This window comes from Crocodylus porosus, unplaced genomic scaffold (assembly GCF_001723895.1).
Source record: "Crocodylus porosus isolate Cpor-Errol unplaced genomic scaffold, CroPor_comp1, whole genome shotgun sequence".
NCBI classification, from domain to species: Eukaryota; Metazoa; Chordata; order Crocodylia; family Crocodylidae; genus Crocodylus; species Crocodylus porosus.
This window is the reverse complement of record NW_017728918.1, coordinates 101,622,804-101,645,295: the sequence shown is the minus strand read 5'-3', so window position 1 is coordinate 101,645,295 and position 22,492 is coordinate 101,622,804. Positions and strand designations below refer to the sequence as shown.

General features: G+C 43.3%; 1 long non-coding RNA gene across 1 annotated transcript; it reads right to left on the bottom strand.

The window, feature by feature from the left end:
• Nucleotides 1–1,424: 1,424 nt before the first annotated feature.
• On the bottom strand, nt 1,425–20,270 carry LOC109311992. The gene is made up of 3 exons (XR_002101678.1): nt 20,154–20,270; nt 10,488–10,493; nt 1,425–1,435 (listed from the first exon to the last, which is right to left on the bottom strand). It is a non-coding gene; the product is annotated as an uncharacterized LOC109311992 (long non-coding RNA).
• Between the last annotated feature and the right edge of the window lie 2,222 nt (nt 20,271–22,492).

Genomic DNA, 22,492 nt, shown 5'->3' with positions numbered 1-22,492 from the left:
GCAATTTGTTCAGCAGATCACTTAATAACACTGAAAAAAAGCTGATGTTTCTGCTCCTAACTCATGCAGGGTAGATGCTTTAAACAAGAATAAGCATTTTATCAGGGGCTTTGCTACCACCATCAGCAATGTCTTGCAGTCGGGGATACCCGTCTTCCATTACCATCTTACCTGTGGACCCAAAGACAGCTGACAAGACCAATCAGGGACTGACAAGTCCTATTTGGGTGTGTGTTTTCTTGCGAGGTGGCTGGCTCCAGACTCCTGATTCGGTCCATGACACACAGTTTCTGCCATTCCCACTTTTCTGTCTCCTGTTAGCACTGTGAGGTTTCAAAGTATTTGCTACCACAGCCTGGGGAAGTACAAGGAACCTGGATCTCCTCAACACATTAGCACTTTTTCTGGCAGCCAGATGCTCAGTGAGAAATAAACCTGCGTCAGTTTTCCCTCTTGCAGACAAGGAAGGAAGAAAAAGCGAAGAGACTAGTTGCTCTGCTACCTGAATAGGAGCTTATTGCTACTTTAGGCCTTGTCTATATTTGTCTCTGCCAGTAGTTACAGCAGGAGATAGTAAGCAACCACTTGCCAGCCACCAAAGTGAACATATATGCACATTCTTGTGGTGCCTTTCGGGGGCTCCACTACGGCAGCAACTGCACTGCCAAAGCATGAAGCACGGCCCAAGGAGATACCAGCTGCTGAAGGAACCATGTAAGCTGGCAGAAGGCCCGACTGCCTGCACGTACGTTCAAGCCAGCTGCTGGATGGTAGCAGAAGACTTACTGCACTCAACAAAGAAAGCAAAACTCTCCCGGAAGAGGGGAGGGTTCTGCCACCACTCTTAAAAAACTTTGCCAGCAAAACACTCGGTAGTGTAAACTAGGGTTTAGATTACACCCCAGGCGAAAATTTCAAAATTATGCACTAAGTCCTGGGGTCTGCAAGTGACAGCACAGAGCCAGCCTGGCCTGGCCCACTGGTGTGTGCCTTCAGACCAGACAAGGCTGACACTGTGCCAGCAGGTGGAGCTTACAGCACTGCAGGTGGGAGCTGAGCACCGTGGGGCCAGGTGGGATCTGTGCCTCCATGTGCACTTGCAGCTCTCCAGCGGGAAGCCACATGTGGAGGCAAGGAATTGCATGCCATCAGGCTAGGCTCCATGCCATCATGTATGGCTGACCGCTGGAGTGCTGCAAGCTCTACATACTGGCATGGAGTCAGCCCAGCCTGGGTTGAAATTGCATGCCAGTGGGCTGTCCAGGCCAGCTCTATGCAGCTCCCAAGACTCAGCTGGAGCTGCACACTGCTGGCAGACTCTGCCAGCCACAGCCATGAGCACCCCAAGGGTTTGCCGCCTGCTGCTGCCACCACTGGCAGCAAGGGCTGTGCACCATCGGGGAGGGGAGGGCATGTGGTACGGTGCCCCCACACTCTCATGCCCACCACAAACCCCATGCCTACCCACTGCAGGCAGGGGCTTCCCTCCCCACTCACCAGCTGTCTGTAGTGTACCATTGCACTCAGTGCCTCCACATGGGGATCCCAGCTGGAGTGTTGAAAGCCATGCGGAGGTGGAGACACAGAGCCGGCCCTGGTTAAATTACGCAAAAGTAATTATGTGCAGTCATATATTTTATGTGCAAAATTGTGTGGGCGTGTAATTGAGCATTTCACTGGGGTTTATTAGGTGGTCTCCACTGAAACCAAATCAAACAAAATTAGTCTGTCTGTTAGCCAAAAAAAGTAGAACTAAGAGATAGCCAGAACAAAACTTGAGGAGGGCAATGACATTAAAGCATTAAAAAAAAATTAAGTTAACACTTCCTATAAAAAAGTAGCTTTAAACCAATCACCTGGAAAAGTGGAGGAATGGGGGCACAAAACAGAGGAAAATAAATGTATTGGGAATAAAAGAACAAACTGGTACAAAGACATCTTAAAGAGTCAGGGTTAAACAGGAGTGTAGGCTGTAGCCATTTAAGGACATAGGCAGACAAGGTTCTATGGGTGAATCTGACATCTTTTATTAGGCCAACTTAAATAGTTGGCAGGGGGGAATTTAGCAAGCTTCCAGGTTTAAAAACCTTTTGTCAGGCTGAGAAAGTCTCTACAGTTGGCATGTGTTCTTCCTGGATGGAATGAATAGTAAAGAAGCCAGAGGCTGGGCTGGTATGCATACAAAACAGTAAAGCAGGTAGTGAAGATGTAAAGGGTTAAACAGCACATCATTCTTCCTCATTGCATCTTCTTGCCCAGTGTGAAAGTTCTGATGAGTGCAAAGCAATGCCGGTACAAGAGATGGTTGTATAAAACTCTTCACCATAACAAATACAGCACCTAAGTGCACCCTTCGCTATTATCCAAAAAATGCTGATTACAAAGCCAAGCCAGTGGATTTCAAATTAGTCTTTAAACTACTGCCAAAATAGTTCCAAATGCAACATGTTGTATATGCAAAGTATTTTTTTCTTTAAATCACTGGAACTTAACTGAAGTGTTGCACACATATGTATTAAAAGGCAGTCCCTGCCCAGAAGAGTTTTCAAACTATTTTAAAACAAGAAGTGATGAGTGGAGGTAAGCATGGCAGGTTGGATCTAGTCCGTCAAGAATTCTTTTTTTTTTTTTTAAATACAAATCAGAGTAATTGTTTCAAGTGTCCCACAAACTGATTATCCAAGCTTGCTCACACGCGTGCTTCTCACTTAAAGGCAAAACAGTTAATTAGTTAACATCTTTGACAAGACAACAAGTATTAGAATGGAAGTTAATTAACTTTCCAAAAAGATTTCTTTCAATAACTGACAATCACCCCAAAGGTAGGACATAGTGCAATGGTAAATAGAACATCTTAAATCATGTGGCTGAAAGTTCAAAAGGAAAACACTGCTTTTCTACCTGTTATGTTGACAGCAGGTAGAAAAGCAGGATCTCTTATAGTTTTTATCTTCAATATAATGAATGACATGCAATAGGCATTACATGAGTGTACAATAATGAATGTCCTCAGAAGAGACCTCTAGATCAATGCAAAGACCTCTAAAACAAAAACAAGAGGCTAATACCTTTCTGATCAAAGGAACACAGACCGTAATAGAGAAGGAGGTTACAAGAGAATAGGGAAGGTCTTGTTTGCCCAGGAAATGTACAACTGGTATAATATGCAAAGTGAGCATGCTTATAAACATCCACACAGATTTCTGCCTGTAGAGCTGTGCTGATATAATTGTTTAGTTACCTTAGTATTCTACCTGTGGACGAGTTCTCAGTGGTTTTTTTTCTGTTTTTAGTTATAGGGGTTGAGGTTTTTTGTTTTCTTTTGGTCATATCAAAACCTAAAAAAGTTCTTGTTTTAATTTTTTTTTAAAAATCTCATTTTTTGTAAGTACAAAGAAAAGTCCTACATTGTAATGAATACCGTCTAGGAAAACATTAATTTGGGGGGAAAAGCCAAAAAAGATTACTGTGAAAAATGCTGACCACCTGTAAAACCAAAAAGGAAAACAAACTATGCTCTCCCATTGGAAGTGTTCTACACTAGTAGATGAAAGCTTCTTCTTTTATTCCTCAGTCCTAGCCTTAAAATCTCCAAGCGAAAAAGGATCAAGTGGACTGTGGACGCCAAATATTCAAGTAAGACTGAGCAGCTAAACTAAAGCTGTAACATTACATGACTGAACTCCCAATAGCCATTTTATAAAGTCATGTTCCTAACCCCCTCTTAAGCATAAAAAGGCTTCATGCTTGCAAACAGTTTAAACTAGTGATTCTGTGGTCCTTCTAAGGCTGCTGCAGGTGCCACATATTAGCACTGTTAGGTGTGCAAACCTGATTCACAAGGTAAACCCAGATTCGAAATAGAGATCCACAATCTAGAAAACATTCTGACCTCTTGCAATCTCTCTGAGTACTTTGCAAAAGAAAAATTGTTCTATTATTTTTCCATAGACAAAGAACAAATGAAAACTAATAGCTGGCATTTTCCAAGGGGTGCCTTGAGTCTAAAAACACTAAGAACCACTGGTTTAAGTACATGAGTAAAAATAATGGTCCTATTTTCAGTTAGACTCTTTACATGAGTAAAATTTGCCATGTACATGAGAATTTGTAGGATCAGAGCCAGATTTTGCATTTTAAAAACTCTCCTCAGTATTGTCCAACTGTGCCTTTGGAAGTGTTAATAATATGAAAATTTTCCATGGTAACAAAAAACCTACTCAACCTAGCACAAAGCAAAGTGCTATAAACAACGCATAATTTGTTTAGAAAGAAAGAGCTCATCTTTTTTAATAACGGTACTTGCTACAGGGAAATAAAATTATTTTTATGAAGTTATTTTTTTTAAAAATTGCCAAAATTATTTTATATCATAATACATCATTAAAACCACCCTTTTGTATAAGTAGCTATTACAGTCAAAAGCTTACAACTGCACCAAATATCTGTGTTCTTTGAAAAATATATATAATTAAAATAAGTTTATCTTTAAAGCATGCCAGGGCATGTACCATATTTCAACCTAAACTAATTTAGAAAACCTGGCCACCTCAGAATGGCTAAAGGTAAAAAAAAATTATTGTCAAGTTGTCAACAGTGAGCTTGGCTCTCTACAAGACAGTCTCCCCACCAAGAAGTCTGACCTCTAAGGCCACGTCCAGATGAACGCAGACATTTGTTTCCCCGGGGACAAGTAGCAGCAGCACTTTGTGTCACTGCTATGTGTACCCAAGGAACACCCGTGCCATGTGTGCTCTGGTCCACAGCAGGTTACCCCAGGTGGGGTAAGGGAGGCTGAGGCCAGCAACTGTGCTGGCCCCTGGAGCCTTACCTGGGATCCTCATGGAGCTACAGCTGCATCAGGAAGCCTAGCCAGCAGCCAGTGTGGCTCCAACTGGCCAGGCTCCAGTTTTGGGTGGCACATGGTGCCGTCACATGAGCCACCCCACTTTTTTCAGTGTGGGTTTTTTTGCATGGGTTCTCTGTGCAAGGTAGCAGCAGGGGAACACCTGCGCTGCGGCACCACATACCGCATGTCTGTGCTCATCTATACACAGCCTAGAAAGGCAGATGCACAACACATTTGAACATCTAAATGCCAAGTGTTAACTTAGGGTTAGTCAACAACAAGGAAGGCTTTGCTGACATACCCAGGTATCTCGAGTCACAGACAGAAATGCAGCTCTCCTGTTTAACTCATGGTGCTTCACAGAAAGCGCCATGGGTTAGACCAATCCTCCTGACCCAACAGATGTTAGCTGTTGCTTTGGGAGAGTAGGAGAAATCGAGCTCCAATTTGGAGCAGATCCAGCAAGAGAGGCTGCAGGTCTGCAGCTTCTTCTCCTAGCTCCATCCTTCCCTTACCCTCCTCAGCTCTGATGGTGTCTCAGGATGGGAGGGGGAGAAGGCAAGGGAGGGAGGTCCATTTTGGAATTTGTCTAGTCGCGTTCAAGTGGCGGTGGGTGGATTGGAGCCCTTCACCCTGTGGGGGGGAATCCAATCCACCTTGTCTCCCCCCAGCACAGCAAGGCAAACCCCAGAAACCCTGCTGAAGGCCACAGACGGAGCTCCAATTTCAACCTCCTGCAGTCACAGTTTCAGTCTTCCTAAAGTTTGTGATGTCCTCCAAGGAAAAAGAAGGAAGTGGGGACCCAATTAACCTAATTTAAAAATCAACCAAATAGACAGCAGTATATGACATGAAGGATTTTGGTCTGCAGTTCACTATTGATGTCTCATTTCAGTGTAACACTACACCAGTACTGAAGACTGTTCTCCACTGCATATGTTCCTAGGTGACTTGTGACTTCCCATAGCATTTAACTAAAGGACAGGTTGTCAACAACAACAAAGCTCAGCATTGTGACTGTTTCTTAGTTGCCTTGTCTTAAAAGTTAGGGTTCAAAGAGTTTCATAGCCAGGTTTTGAATTTCATAACTCACTGAGGTTAACAGAAAAGCTCCCTACTCTAATCTAGTTGAATTCAGTTTCCTGTAAGGCCAAGATAACTGGACAAAAGTACACTGAGAAAGCTATTTTTCAAAACGAAAGAAAATGTTTTCAAATGAAAATCTTAGATTGTACAGACTACAGACAGAGCCTAAGACTGAAGCATCAATCAAGTCTCACATCTTTGCTTAAAGCCCAATGGCCTTTAGGATAAAATGGCCTTAAAAAAAACCTGCAATATTATAGAAGCTTAAGGTTTGAGAAGTGTCCTGGAAATCTTTATGTATAGTCAGCTGCAGATAGCAGCGGTAAATGAAGACCAAACATATTATGACTACTGTAACACTGGGTCTTATCAGAATTGCCCAGACTTCTACATCAAAGCTGTATATATATTGCTTACACAGTAAAAGGAGTCAAGTCAAGGTCCCCCCTACCTCCACAATGTGCTCTCTCTAATAACTGATTAAAAAAAGACACCCAAAAGTTCCTTTCCAGAAAGCAAATAAAATCATTGAATGCTTTCTTCATAACAAGACCATATTTTACGTATCTTTCAGGATAAACAAGTTACAAAAAAAGTCTGATAGGAAACCTCTGGAGTACCACCACCACATTATATTTTGAACCTAACTAATCAGTCCCTTTTTATTCTGCATGTTGGCTGTGTAGCCCCAAAAGAACATTTTTAATTTTGGTCTTTTCTTTTCTTTGCTAACATCTCTTTACATTGAATCTGAGCTGTTCCTTCCCTCCACACTGTGTGTATTAAAAAGATAAACAGCATCAAGAATCTTCTCTCTGCCAGAAAAAAGACCCAAATGACAATATTTCCACTGCTCAGGTATCCAGAAACAACCTTTGTTCTACTGTCCTCTCGTCAAACATGCAACCGCCAGAGTAAAACCAACTGGGGCTGCGCAAATCACTTTGCTGCTTAAAGTGGCCAGAGGAAATGCTTAATATTTTGGAAACATGGAGCATGATCTTGTGATGGACTGCCTGACCAGAAGGTATTCAACTAGCTCTCACGAAGATTTATCCTATTCTACAAGAAGGATAGGAGAAAATTACAGACACTTCTGCGCTGCTCTGTGAATCCTCACCCACAGCTCTAAAAGCAGAAGCAGTATCAGGCCAGGAACAGTTCCCAAGAAAATGCTGTCCCAATACCGTATATCATCTGCCGTGAAAACTTCCACATACCACACCAGCCTCCATTAAGCAAGGTTCCTGCCCTCCCCAGTCAGAGAGAGACTTGTAGACTTTCACACTTAGCAGATTTACACATATTGCTTAAAAAAAAAATCTTCTAAATGCAACAGTAATACAAAAGCCACACACAGCACGTTCCAGACTACACTAGAGCAGTGGTTCTCAAACTTTTTTCTACCAGGACCCATTTGTAAACATCAGTAAACAGTCCCGACCTGGTGCCCCTTACTCCCAACCTGCTGCGTCCCACCCCCAGGCCCCAGCCCTCTGGTGTGTGGGATATGGGAGTAGAGGGGAAGCAGCCCCTTGCAGGCTGGAACTCTGCCAGTCTGCAAGGAAAAAGCCACAGTTTCCCGCATTTTTCCCCTTTAAAGGAGAATCCGTTTTTAAAGTTTTTTCGCAACCCTTTTGATATATTCCTGCGAGCCACAGGATGAGAAATGCTGCAGTAGAGGATCCTCTCCATTTAGGATCCTCATTGCAAAATGAAAAACTTTCTATACTGCTGTTTACACAATTCTAGCGGTGGTGTTGTAGCCAAGATGGTCTAGAAAATATGTAAGCAGCAAGACTCATTTGGTAGTATCTTTTATTGGGCCAACTGTATTATTGGGCGAGATGGTAGATGAGCTCGCGGCAACAAAATACCCTTTCCTCAGGGAGAGACGAGCAGTAAGTTGTATTAGTCCAAAGTTATACAAAAAGGTAGGGCAGGGTGACACCTTAGGGCATGGACAGATGCAATTCTTAGAACCTTTTAAATGCACTGTAAACCTCAGGGTCCAGATTTGCACACCACTTAGGAATGGTTTATACTTCCTGGAACGTTTCACAAACATGCCTGGAAAAATCAAGTACTGTTTTGAGCCAGTCCTCCATGAACTGGTTCAATGTTGTGTGGACACTGCATTCCATGCTTAGTGTCTGGTCAGTCCTGCACACATCATGAACTGCATCGCTTGTCACCTCCCCAAACCCATGAAGGGCACCAAGGCACTCTAGGATGCAGCTAGGACCCTACTGCCTAGAGATCTATTGCCTACAGAGATGTCAGGCTACAGGGTGGGCAAGGGGAAAGTTTGGAAGTTTCCCCTCCTTGCTAGGGACGCTGAGTAGGGATCCCAGGCTCATTTGGAGTTGGGGGTAGCGATCTGTTTAGGAGGGCTGTGTGCTTGTGGTTTCCAAAATCAGAATTCTGCTTTTTTGCCCCTGGGTACCACAAATGGGGAGTCATGAAGCCCCCTGAACACAAGGAGTCATGAAGCTCCACTCACACCTCTAAGTGAGCACCCTCAGCACAAAGTCTATAGCAGGGAGATGAAATGACAAAATGCTTTTGAGCAGAGAAAACAAGCCCTTTGGGGCCACACAGCTGTCCCCAATCCACCCTGCCACCAGAGGACCTGGCCACTGCTCCACTTATACCACCTGCCCCAAATGATCTTGGTACTCCACCACGCAGGGGCCACAGCATAGAGGTGACATTGACAAAATGCTTTCCAGTAAAAGCCACAAAAATAAAACAGCAGAGTTGGGGCTGGGGCACAGAGCACCCAGCAGGGAGCCCACAAAACCCTCCCCACTCACATGCTCACCCACCATCAAACCACATAGATTTTAAGTGTAACAATGTTCTTTAATAAAGTCTATCAACCTTTTCTTAACTCAATGTTTTTGAGAAGGGGGAGCAGAAAATTGCAATTGCCAGCAATGACATCTTGATAGTTTTTTTGTATTGTTTTGTTTCTTTTTTTTTTTTTTTTTAAGTGGCTGGAAGGGACCTTACAGATCATTAGGTCCAGCCTCCCTGACCTTGGGCAGGAAAGACTGCTGGTATCAAAATACCCCAGCAAGATGGGCATCAAGACGCTTTTTGAAGAACATCAGGGTGGGTGACTGTACCACCTCTGGGGGAAGCCTGTTCCAAATGCTCAGTACTCGACTTGTAAATAAGTTTTTTTCTTATGTCTATTCTGAAGTGATCTTCAATCAGCTTGTGCCCATTATTTCTAGTCCTCCCCTGGGGGGCGTTGGTGAATAGTTGCTCTCCCAGGCCCTGGTGTACTCCCCTGATGTACTTCGGGGTCTTCTCCTTTCCAGGCCGAACAGTTCCAGGTCCTCAGATGACCTGGTTTCTAGGTCTGTAACCATGCACGTGGCCCTCCTTTGGACTCTCTCAAGCTTCTCCACATCCTTCCTGAAGTGCAGTGTCCAGAACTGCATGCAGTACTCCAGCTGTGGTCTCACCAAGGCCAAGTAGAGCAGGAGGATAACATCTTTAGCCTTGCTCGAGATGCCTCAGTAGATCCACGACAGTGTTTGATTAGCTCTGCCAGCTACAGTATCGCATTGGTGGTTCATACTTGTTTTGTCGTCTATCACAAGACCCAGGTCTCATTCAGTTGTGGTATTGGCTGGTATAGCGCTGCCAAGCCCATAAGTGTATTGTGGATTATTTCTTCCCAGATGGAACACTTTGCATTTCTCTGTATTAAATGACATCACGTTGAGGTCTGCCCATCTCGCAAGCGTGTCCAGGTCAGCCTGTAACACCAGCCGGTCCTGGAGCATGATCACACTCCCCCATAGTTTGGTGTCATTGGCGAACTTTGTCAGTTCGCATTTAATACCCGAATCCAAATAGTTGATGAACATGTTGAAAAGCATGGGTCTGAGTACTGAGGCCTGAGATCACCACTGGTGACCTCCCCTCATGACTCAGTCCCATCTATCAGAACCCTCTGGGTGCTACCACGGAGCCAGTTTCCTAGCCACTGGACTGTAAAGTAGCCAAGGCTGCATTGTTCCAATTTAACCATGAGGGCATCATGGGAGACCAGGTCAAAGGCCTTTTTGAAATCCAAGTATATGACATCAACCTCATCTCCCCTACCCAGGCAGTGGGTTACCTGATTGTAGGAGAAGATGAGGTTGGTCTGGCATGACCTGCTCATAACAAAGCCATGTTCAGAATACTACTTTCTGTTAGCCAGTCAGTGATGGACTCTGATAATTTTTCCAGGATTTTACTTGGGACTGAGGTCAAACTTATTGACCTGCAATTCCCAGGACTCTCCTTTCTCCTTTTCTTAAATATAGGCACCACATTGGCCTTCTTTAAGTCTTCTGGGACCTCTCCCAGGCATCACGAATCTTCAAATAACCTGGCCATAGGTTGCGCGATGACATTGGGCAGTTCTTTTAAAATTCTCGGCTGTAGTTTATCTGGTCCAACTGACTTGTAGATAATTAGTCTTTTTAAGTGCTCCCCCACAAGATCGATGCCAACTATGGGAGAGTGGTTGCCCCCACTATAATCATACTGCATCCTGTCAAGCAGGCTAACAGGCTTGGATTGGTGGAAAACCAATGTGAAGAATTCATTCAGGAATTCGGTTTTGTCCTGAGTGTCCATTATCAGCCGTCCCTTTTCAGTCATCAGGGGCCCATGCTTTCCTTGTTTTTTCCTACTCCCTACATATCTAAAAGACTTTTTGTTGTCCTTGATATTGATTGCCAGTTTGTATTCTGTTTGTGATTTAGCTGTCCTGATCAGCTCCCTACAGGTGTGAGCTATTGCTGTGTACTCCTCCTCTTTGGTAGCTGTTTCTGACTTCCATCCCTTTTAGGTGTCTTATTTTGATTTCAGGAGGTCCATGACTTGCCTATTGAGCCAAGGGGTCTCCCAGCCTTTTTTTCTGCTTTTCTTACAATAGGGGATGGACTTCCTTTGAGCTTTTGGATTTCTTCCTTGAGGAAGGACCACTCTCCTTGTACTCCTTCCCTTGTCAGACCATGGTCCCTCAGGGCCTTGCCAACCAATCTTCTGAGCTTGTGGAAGTCAGCTTTCCTAAAATCAAGGATTTCTACCCTACTTGCTGATTTCCCTGACTTACAGTCTTCCTTTTCTTGATTTCCAACCAATCTGTATCTCCCACCCCCTCTATGGGAATCCTGGGGAAAAAAATAACAAAAAACTGTGGGCACTGACCCCTGGAAGGCATGGTCTGGCTACTCTAATACCCCAGTGGCATTTTGTCTGCAGTAAAATTCCTAAAAAGTAACAATCCTACGTAAACTGCTAAGTGTGCTATGTGCAAACATCCTGTCCAGGGACATTTGTGAACAGGTTTCCAATCAGTGACATTCTTGGAATGGTTTGAGTGTTATGTCTGTTGCTCCGTAAGGTGCTACCCTGCCTTGCCTTCTTCCTCAGGCCTAGGAAAGAAACAGACACCACCTAAGCTAAAAATCAGGTAGAACAATTACTTTTGTTTAGCTCTGTCATTTAAAGGATAAAGGTAACTTTAAAAAGGAGAAGAGAACAGTAAACTGGCTTGGGAACAAAAATTCTTAACTTCACTGAACACTACAAACTATGGACTAAACACAGACAATGGTTTTATGGCTCATTAAACTTTACCTGCTCCCTCACCTCCTCCCACTCTCTGTATGACAGGTAATAACAACCCTCTTCCCTTTTACGTAATTAGATTAATCTATCTCAGTTGTTGTTTACTTGGTGTGTAGATACTTCTGATAACTTCCATTCACTCCAGAGGTTTACTTCCCTCTTCCCCCTTTTAAGTGATTTAATTAACATTTAATTAATTAACAGTGGGCTCGTCTACACACAAGACACTTAGATGCTTATGGAGATGCCTTACTAGCTCTATAGTAAATGTCTCAATGTCTACACATGCGACCCTATTAGGCCACAGTAAACTAAAAAACTTACCCTGCTGTGGAGTGTTTTGGTACGCAGCAAGACACGTGCAGATGCTGACCCGGCTGGCTTGGGCATGACGGTGCTTCAGTGTTGGGGGTGCCTGACAAGCAGCCCCACAATGAAAGCACCCTAATGTCCCAGCCAGCCTCTCCACAGCTTGTTAAACCAGACAACAGCCCCAGGCTGACCTCCAGGGTCCCTTGCCAGCAAAGGCTGCTCCAACCTGACTCAATGTGCTGTGGTCCCAGGCACATGCTCAAATGATGCACCCAGGAGCAATAAGTGCCAAAGTTTATTACTTCATATTAACTAAACGTGTAGATGCACCCAGTTACACAAAAATAATTGCTCTATTGGATATTTAGTTTCTGCTTCTTTCCCAGACCCAAGAGAAAGGTATTTTTTTTGCCTGAAAGCCCATGCATCATCCCTCCCAATATAAAAAAAGAAACTTGCTTCTGGAATAATTCTTCAAAACTCAAAGCTAAAGCCACAATTGTGAAAGAGATTCAACATATTAAAAGCAGCCCCCCACCTCCCACCCCAAACAAAACCCATGGAGACATCAATTATTTTATAACGTTTGAAAAATACACCGAATAGCAAACAGAAAGCCTGCTAAACCCATCAATACTACTATGCCTTAAGTTGTTAGAAAGAGAACCACAGAAGGTCCTTTGTGGCATCTCTCAGCATTCACAGCTGAGGTCAGTTATTCACGAGAAATTGAATAATTTGCCTTACAACTACCTAGACATCATAAATCTATGCTCATGATATATGTTTAGCTGTTTCTTTGAGACTAGAACTCCTTTGGCATTCATGCCATTGGTCACAACAATGGGAGTCAAATACAACACTGTTTATAGTCTGAATAGCAAAATAACAAGCTAATGTTTATATCCCTGTTAGATAAGCTGGAACATTTCCCATCATATAAGTGAGCTGACACAGGGTAACATTTCCTACAGTAATTTATAAAATTCCAACCTCTGCTGAGTGTTGGCTTTTCACACCATAAGGATAGAAATACTGACTAGATGGCTTATTTCCCTTTGAAAAACAAAACAAAACAAAAAAAAATGATGGATGCTAAAAGGAAGCTGAATACATAACAAGTTCTGGCTCAGCAGAGCCCTAATAACTGCTAAAAGACCAGCATTACAAAAGTGGAAACCCAAAATGTGACTAGCATCTGCAGACAGGAGCACAGGCAAGGCAAGCATGACAAGCAGGTAAAGAATGTGTGTACTGTAATAAAAGTGCCCCTGGTAAATAGCTCAGTGATTTTGGATGCTTTCCTAAAGTATATCCCAGTAATTTTAGCAAGTGCATGGCAAACCTCTTGCCCCCCCCCCACCTTTTTTCTTCATTCATACTTTTCAAAAAATGTTCTGTAATTATCTTCTCTAATTTTGCCTCCTTACCTCTCTTTCCCTAGCCTCTTATTCCTCCTTTCAATATCTCTGCATCTCAGATGGGAAAAGACAGAATGACACTTAACGGTAGCTGGATTCTTACCTACCAACAATGCTGGCTTATAAAACATGCAATAAAAACAACAGACCTCAGATGAACCATTCATATCATTCATCACTACAAGTAAATATGGCAAGGTTATAAGTGAGTAATATTATGAGAAGTGTTTGTATAATTTGTTAGATGTCTTTACATTCATTAAACGTAATAATAGAAAAAATACCAAATAAAAGATTGACGACAAACAGATAATAAAATATATCCAAATATGATATAGTTTCTAATTTCTTCCAAACAAAACTTGCCATGGATGAAGGTGAATATAACAATCTAACAAGGAGCCAATTTTTCTCAAAACTGTAATGATATTTTCAGATACCTGTATAAGACGATGCCATATGACTATCAACTCCTCCTCCACTTGTCAGCTTGGACGATTTCAGGTGTCTGACGTTAATACAGACTGAAGGCAATGGCAATCTTTCCATTACTGCTGCCAGGTTTTCACTCAGTTTTGAGATATTTACATCTTTTTGCACAAGATGACAGTAAACAAAAACCAAAACCAAGATAGGTGGGCCAGAAAAGGCTGCTTATGGCATTAGTGAGTTTCCTCTCGTAAATGAACAGAACAAACTCTGGCCTCAAGTTTTATACATCTAAAAAACACTAGATCTTCATCACATCTTGCTTTAAAAAAGTAGTTATTTATACTTTAAGGCTGAGGACACACTAGTCTGAATTCTAAAATGAAAACACATTTTCAGTTGAACTGTAATATAGTAATTTTGCAGCTGGATTTATTGTTCCACACCAAAACGTAACACAATATACTAAGCGATCTTGGGTCACAAATATGAACACGTTAAAGAAATGCTACTGCAGGTGTTGCAAAATGCTCTGTTGAAAGTTATTCCATGTGTGCCTTGGAATCAGCATTACGCTAAGCACAAAGTATACTTGACATGAGGGTTGGGCCTTTCACAGTGGGAGATTTCAGTTTTTCCTGAGGTCTAAAATTGAAGTCCATACCACTAACTAAAGCTCTAATGGTTGATATCATAAGAGTTAAATCCAGTAATCTGGACAATTTCGGATGGAGATAACTAAATGCTGCCTCCCTAAAATTTTCATATACATAACAAGTGCATGCAGAGTTCATAGTTTCATAGTGCTTAGAGTTGGAAAGGACCCAAACAGATCATCAGGTCCAACCCCCTACCCCAGGCAGGAACGAGTGCCAGGGTCATAATACCACAGCCAAATATCTATCCAGCTTCCTCTTGAAAGCCCCCAAGGTGGGAGAGAGCATCCCCTCCCTTGGGAGTCCATTCCAGAGCCTGGCAACCCTAACTGTAAAGTAATACCTCCTGATGTCCAGCCTGAACCTTCTCTCTAACAATTTGTGGCTGTTATTCCTAGTAATACTGGGTGGTGCCCAGGGGAACAGAGCCTCCCCCAATTCCCGCTGGTTCCCCCTGGTGAATTTTTAAACAGTCACCAGATCCCCTCTCAGCCTTCTCTTGTGGAGGCTGAATAGGTTCAGGCTCTTTAGCCTCTCTTTGTAGGGCCTGCCCCTATGCCCCTTGACCATGAGAGCAGCCCTCCTCTGGACCCTCTCAATGCTAGCCACATCTCTCTTGAAGTGCGGCGCCCAGAACTGGATGCAGTACTCCAACTGCGGCCTGACCAACACTGTATAGAGGGTAAGGAATACCTCCCTGGACCTGCCTGCGATGCATCTGTAGATATACAACAAGGTGCGGCTAGCCTTACCGACCGCTTCCTAGCATTGGCGGCTCATGTTCATCCTGGAGTCAACAATGGCTCCAAGATCCCTTTCTGCCACCACGTTGACAAGAAGGGCATTCCCCAGCCTATAGGCGTGTTGCTGGTTCCTCCTCCGTACATGCAGCACCTTGCACTTGTCTGTGTTGAATTCCATCCTATTCTCATCTGCCCACCTCTGTAACCTGTCTAAATCTAGCTGGATTCTGTCCCTCCCCTCCGGCATGCCTACCTCGCCCCACCTCTTGGTGTCATCAGCGAATTTGGACTCTGTGCTTTCCTCAGCCATATCCAGATTGCTGATAAAGATGTTGAACAGTACAGGCCCCAGGACCGAGCCCTGGAAGGCTCCACTGCCCACATCCCTTCAGGTCAAAAACAACCCGTCCACCACCACTCTCTGGGTATGACCATCCAGCCAATTTGCCACCCATCTGACTGTCTAGCCATCAATGCCGCAGTCCCCTAGTTTTTTCTTTAAATGAAAGTGGGGTGAGAACCAGTGTCAAAGGCCTTCTTGAAGTCCAGGTAGACGACATCCACCTCAACTCCAGCACCCAAAGACTTGGTAACCTAGTCATAAAAGGTGACCAAGGGCCAGCCAGGCCAGTTGTTTGCTTTCAGTTGTCCTGGTTTTGAAGGCATCCACCTTATGCTCTGAGAAAGATGGTGTGTTCTGTATACATACAATGGCAACAATCAGTTGAAGTTAATGAGAACTCTGGATGATAGGGATCTATGAACAGAGGTATCTACCCAAAATCACAACTGCATGGATTTCACTGAAAGCATGAAATCAGGCAGTCTCTACTAAATCCAAAGGGAGGGCAGGGGGAAAAAAACCCTACTAAAAATAAAATGCTGGATACCCAGTAAGAGCCAGAAGTCTTCCCAGCCATGCAGCAACCATGGTGGGAGAAATTATTATTCGGAAGGAGGAGGGGTGACCCCTGCCCCTCCCTCCCACAGGGTTGTTACAGGGCCAGTGCATGCTGGTGCTGTATGTAGTGGTGCCAGAGGAGCATGAAGTGGGGGCACTGGGCGCAGTGCTGTGGGGTACGACAGTGGCACTGCAGGACGGTGGCACCAGCTGCCTCAAAATTAGTTTGGAGGGGCTAAGCCTCATTAGCCTCAGCCTTCCACCGCCTATGCCACGCAGCCCACCTGCCATGCTTCGTGCTACTAGCACGAAGGTGATCAGGCACAACAGCTGCTATCCCTGCCCCTCACCACTGATTGGCTGCCTGTCCTGTGGTCCAGCCCTTCCCCACAAATAAGCAGTGCAGGGCAGGGCCCACATGACAGACATCCCTCTCAGCCAATCAATGGTGAGGTGCAGGGTTGGACACCAGACAGCCTTCTCTACCCATCAGTGGTAGGGGACAGAACCACTGGGGCTCCTAAACCAAAGGTTTGATGTCCCCGATCACAATAAGCCCTTGAAAATGGCAGCTGGCCCCATGATCTGCCTGGGAAATTGGCCAGCCACCTCCTCAAGTTGGATAGACCCCTATCTATGAAGAACTGGGCTCACAGCAACTGATAAATGGACCAGACAAATTCATGGATGATAGATCCATTAATACCTATGAAACAAGTCATGGAGGTGTCCCCTCTCATCTCTAAACCAACAATAGTGGACACCAGGGAAAGTATGACAGTGGGCTCCCTCTATATACCCTATCACAGGGGTTAGCAAACCCCTGCACATGTGCCAGAGCATAGCATATGAAGGCATTTTGCTTGGCATGTGTGCTTTGGGGCAGATGGAGGGGGAGGTGTGAGGGGCCCAATCCTTGCTGTGGCAACACAGCCCCAGCCCCTTCCCCCACTGTCCACCCTCAGGCACAAGCACACCCACCACTGACAAGGAGCCAGGACAGGGCTCTACGGACCCCGGTGCAGCTGCCTGCAGTCTCCCTGACACCTGCTGCGAGAAGCCCAGGCTCCATGTTGGGCAGCAGGGGCTTCCCAGAGCCCAGCCCAGCTGTGATAGGCAGCCGGGAGGCTACAAGTGGCTGTACTGGGATCCATGGAGCCCCAGCCCCAGCCTGGCTTGTTGCTGGCAGCAGGTGAATATGCATCTTGGGGTTGACGGCAGAGAAGGGGCCTGGGCTGCACTGCCACAAAGATCAGGCCCCTCACGGCTCCCCCACTGTCCACCCCCGGCATTCCAACATCTTATAAGTTGAGGTTGTGGGTGTTTTTGGCACTCTGCCAAAAACATTGCTGATCCCTGCTAAGATAATTAATTTCTACTACTGCTGGAGGCAAGATAATAAGCTAGATCAGTGGTTTTCAACCTGGGGGTCTAGAGACTATGTCTACAGGGTCCACAAAGCATGACTACAATCAATCAAAAGTATGTGACTGCCCACACTTATAATTCAAAAGGGTCTGCGCCTCCACCCAAAATTTCCAAAGGGGTCTGCAAATGAAAAAAGGCTGAAAAACCACAGGGCTAGATGGATTATTGGTATCACCCACTATGGCATTTATTAAGGTCTTATGATTAAATTCATGCTGAAATCAGTGAAATGTTACCTACTATTGACAGGGATTTGTGTGGCAGATCCATAGCTTACAAATTATATTACCATTATATATAGTTGTGATTTCTAGGTCAAATCAACAATTTTAACTTCTTTTTTGCTTGAAATGCAAGCTAAATTAATAGAAGAGGCTCTCTTGAAATATCTTCACAGACACACAAGCACAAATTTATACAGAAACACAAAGCAATGCTTCAGTACTATGTATGACATGGTTAGAGACTTGTGTATATTTTAAAATAAAATGGGGAAAATGTTCTTTATTGAGGGGTAGAAAATGACTTGATGCTTTTCAAAAAGTCATGTGTATAATAGACATCCAGCATTCCCTCAAGAATGTTTAACTCGTTAGAACCTTTATAAACTGGAAATAAGAATCTCATCATTCTAAGTGGGATAAAGTAACATTTTGCAAAGGAATCCTTATTGCTCTTTGATGAGAAAGGGTTTGGGAAGCTACCCGATGTACTACTACACTTAACAGTTGGTATCTCCAAGGTTCCATAATTTAGCAGTGAGCAAGGTTAAGATATAAAGAGAATCTATGCTGTCCCCATAAGAGCGTCTAATTTTTCTTGAAGAACCCTGCTCATCAGGTTCCCTTCCTCATCACAGATCTCAAAAAATGCACCCCTCGCCAATGAATCCAGCATTACATAGCAGAGTGCACACAAAACAAAGACAGTTTATACCCAGTGTCCTAGCTTAAGCCCAGAGGCAAGGGGACTTTATTCATGTGAATTTTCTGTGACTTATTTTGATATTCTTTTTCTAAGGAAGTATTTCTAGATTGAGTGGATACTAAGTTTCTGAAAGCAGAAGAAGTAACCAGCATTACCCAGAGGTCAGATTACATAAAGGAGAGGAAGTTCCAACCTTTCATTAATTAAAATATTTGGAATAGGGTACTCCGTAGTGGTTGCTTAGGTTTTGCACTGGTTTCACAAAATTGTCCCTTCCCTCTTGCTTGGATTACTGAATGTAGCATTTCCCTCAATTTCCAGAACTGTTTATTTATTCCCATTCCAAACACATGGACAGCCACTGTTAAAAGCCTCCAAACCCCAGAAATATTACCACCACATCCACGTAGAAAAAATAACCCTACAAAACAGAAGGGGGATTAGCAGGCAGTCAGAGAGATTGTGCATTATGGAGAATCTCAAGGATGAGGCAATAAATCTAGGTAAAGGAAAATGACGCATGGTAATGAAGTACAATAAAGGGACACAACACAAATAAAGAGAATCAAGCTGCCAGGATCAAGCAACTGGAATGAGGGAACTCAATTCACAAAGATGTGCTGCTCTTTCATATACATCAGCGACCATGAGAATTTCATTTACTTTCTGACTTCCAGGGTAGCAGGGCACTCTCCATCTTGTGAGCAGCCCGGATCTTTACAAGAGCTGAAGGAGCAAATAATATCAGTCTAATTTGGACCTCATAACAGAGAGTGTCATATCAAAGAGCCTGAAGATGAGGTGTGAAGAATTAGGAAAAGAAGATGAACTAACAAGGCAGTCTTTAAAAAAGATAAGCAGATTGTAGGCACAAACGAGGATAAATTAATGCCCTCCAGGGGCATGAATACTAAGCTCTTATCTATGCAAGAAAGTTGCATGGGTTTAATTACATGGGCAAAAAGAACCCAGTGTGGACATTTATTTCAATTCCAATGTGGTTTATATCAGCTTAGTTTAAACCAGGGATAGCCAACCTGCAGCACGAGTGCTACCATTGTATTGCAGTAGCTATATTTGCTCTAATTGCTTTATATTGCTATTTTTATAGTGAATCTTGTTGCGATTTATTTTTCATAATATCGTAATCAGTCATTATTATTCTGTATCAAATATTAAATAACCATGGAAAAAACCATCTACCTTAAATTCCCTATTGCATACCATAAACATATGTGACCTGTTGGTCCCATGATTTTAGAACTTAAATTTAGTACAAGATAAATGTTTATGTAAGGTCTGTGGTATGTCTGGCATATTTGAAAAGAGGTAATGAAAGAATTAGTGAGGTATGTAAGTGACAATGTGACGGAAGACAGTCCTCTCGCAGCAGGTGAAAATAGCCTTCTGTGGTTTAACAGCTAAAGGCTGCAGTGATGTCAACAGTTAAGGAGTATGAAATACTCAATCATGCTTTCACCCTGACAGTTGAAGACTACAAGCAATGACCTCCACCAAAGACTGCAGACCACAAAGCCGGAAGATCAAGTCCTACCAATCCCAGACTGCCAACGAGACAAGGAGGATGACCTTTGTGTCTGACTCAGCAGAATCTGTAGACTTGTATGGACAGCTATCACTATAAAGAATGAACACAAAGAAAAGGCTTTGGGTCTGTCCACCTGTAAGAAGAAGTTTTGGGCACGTCCAGAAAGACCTGGCTCCATTCCTTATGGTCAGTCTGGCTGGTCACCAGACTGACCTGAGCATCTTTACAACTTGGTAACACCTTAACTTTTGTAGGACTGTTTAACTATCTGTGTGTGTGCTTGTTTTTTTTGTATGAGTAAATGAGTATGTATGGGAATGACTGAAGCAGATAAAAGGAATAAAGAACGATAAGGTTATGTTCCAATAAATGTGGTATTGTCCCTTATCCCAATAAGATTCCTGCTTGTTTTTAATTCACACTGTATGCCTTGTCATTCACTTATATACCTCACTAATTCTTTCATTACCTCTTTTCAAACATGCCAGACATACCACAGACCTTACATAAATTTAGTATAAGATAAATGTTTAAGTTCTAAAATCATGGGACCAACAGGTCATCTATATTTATGCTATGCAATAGGGAATTTAAAGTAGATGGTTTTTTCCATGGTTATTTAATATTTGATACAGAATAATAATGACCGATTACAATATTATGAAAAATAAATCGCAACAAGATCCACTATAAAAATAGCAATATAAAGCAGTTAGAGGAAATATAGCTACTGCAATACAATTGAATAGGCAGCCTGTGACACCTGGCAGATCAGGAAGAGGCAGGCAGCACAGCATCAGATAGAACAAAAGGCAGAGCAGGAGATCAGGCAGGGAGCACAGGGCAAGAAGCAGAAAGCAAAGCACCAAATCACACAGAAGGAAGGGGATCAGAGTGGCAGTCAGGGAGGGGGCAGGGCCAATTTGTGGAACGCCTACCATAAAGGTTGGCCCCCACTGATCTAAACTAATTCCTAATCAATTCAAGTGATATAAACTATGCAATTCAAAGTTAGTGTCCATAACGGAATTTCCTTTAGTTCAGAAGTACCCCTCAAATCAGCCAAACTCCATTCTGTACACAAGGCTTTCCTCACCACTGTCGTTTATCTCCAGTCATTTTCTAGTACTGCTGAGCATTACACTTTCCTCTTCCCAGCATGCTGCAATTTGCAACTTTTTGGTGACCATCCCACATGTCAACCAGGATTTGAAGGAAGAGGAAAAGGAGGCAGCTCCTTACCATCCTACCCCCCTCAAACAATAGGGATATTGGTATGTGGGGCACACAGTCATCATCTATTAAAAAGGCATACCATAGGTATTTCTAGAAATTGGAAGGAGAAAATAGCTTCCATAGTCATTACATACAATTCTTTGGGAAGTTTTTACAGTTAAGAGTTCTCAAATTATCACTATTATGCTCTGTCAAAAAAAATTAAAATAAAGAGTCAGGCACACCAACTGGCACTCTGTGTAGAAAAGGGCATTCAGTCTCCATGCTAACTCTGAAGTGCAAGTCAGCACTCCTGAAGTGTTTTGTCAGGGTTGCATTCAAATTGTGGCACCTAACTTCTACAGCATATCTATTACATGGAACAATGATCTATGCTTTGACTGTTGTTTAATAAGGCATTTATCCCTCTCCCCTGCTTCCTTACCCTTACCCTAAATTTAATTTACATAAGGGTTTAAAAAAAGATGCAGCAGAGAGACAGAGAGAGTTTTCATTGGCATTCTCCCATCCCATTGGTATTTTCCATTCTTTGAAAGCAGCTCCCCCTCCTAAAACATCACACTTTTTTATTCTTTACTAATGAAGTTACTGGTACAAAAGAAAGAAAACAAAAAAACCCCACAAAAAAAAAAAAAAGAAAGAGTATTTGGATCATGAGACAATGTTTACTATATGTAACTACTGTGTTTACAAAACCCAAATCTCCTACCTCACAAAAGAAAACAAACCTAACCTGGGATGGTGTAAAATACAATGCAACACAGAGCAATAGTGCGAGGGGAGAGGAGGGGAGACAAAGAGACCCCAGGTAGCATCTCTTTGTCTAGTAAAAGATGAACACTAGGAGAGGCAGAACAAACAAGACATTTGGACAGAAGATACTTGTAAAAGCAAAACTATCACTAGTTAGGGCCGAGACACCAAATGAGCTTTAGTTAAAGCACCCCCACCACCATTTTTCAGCATGGGGATGCTGATACACGTGACACTGGAGTCTGCTGGAGTGCATTAATTATCATACTCCAGCAGATTCGATCAATTGTTCTGTGCTAGGAATGTCGCTAGAGTCCCCCTTGTAGTTATCGTTCTGTTCAGTTCTCACCAAGGTGCCCCAATACTTACCTTCTAGATCATGGGAAGTCTGACTGCCAGAGGAAGAATGATCTTGTAGTTCAATTGTTAAGCTACAGCTCAGGAGACTAGGATTCAGTGCTGACTCTGACAGCCTGCCTGTATACCCTGTAGGGATTCTGGTCCTCGTATGCAAAAGCAGCATAATACACATCTAGCCTGCCTACTATAAGATAGCCTG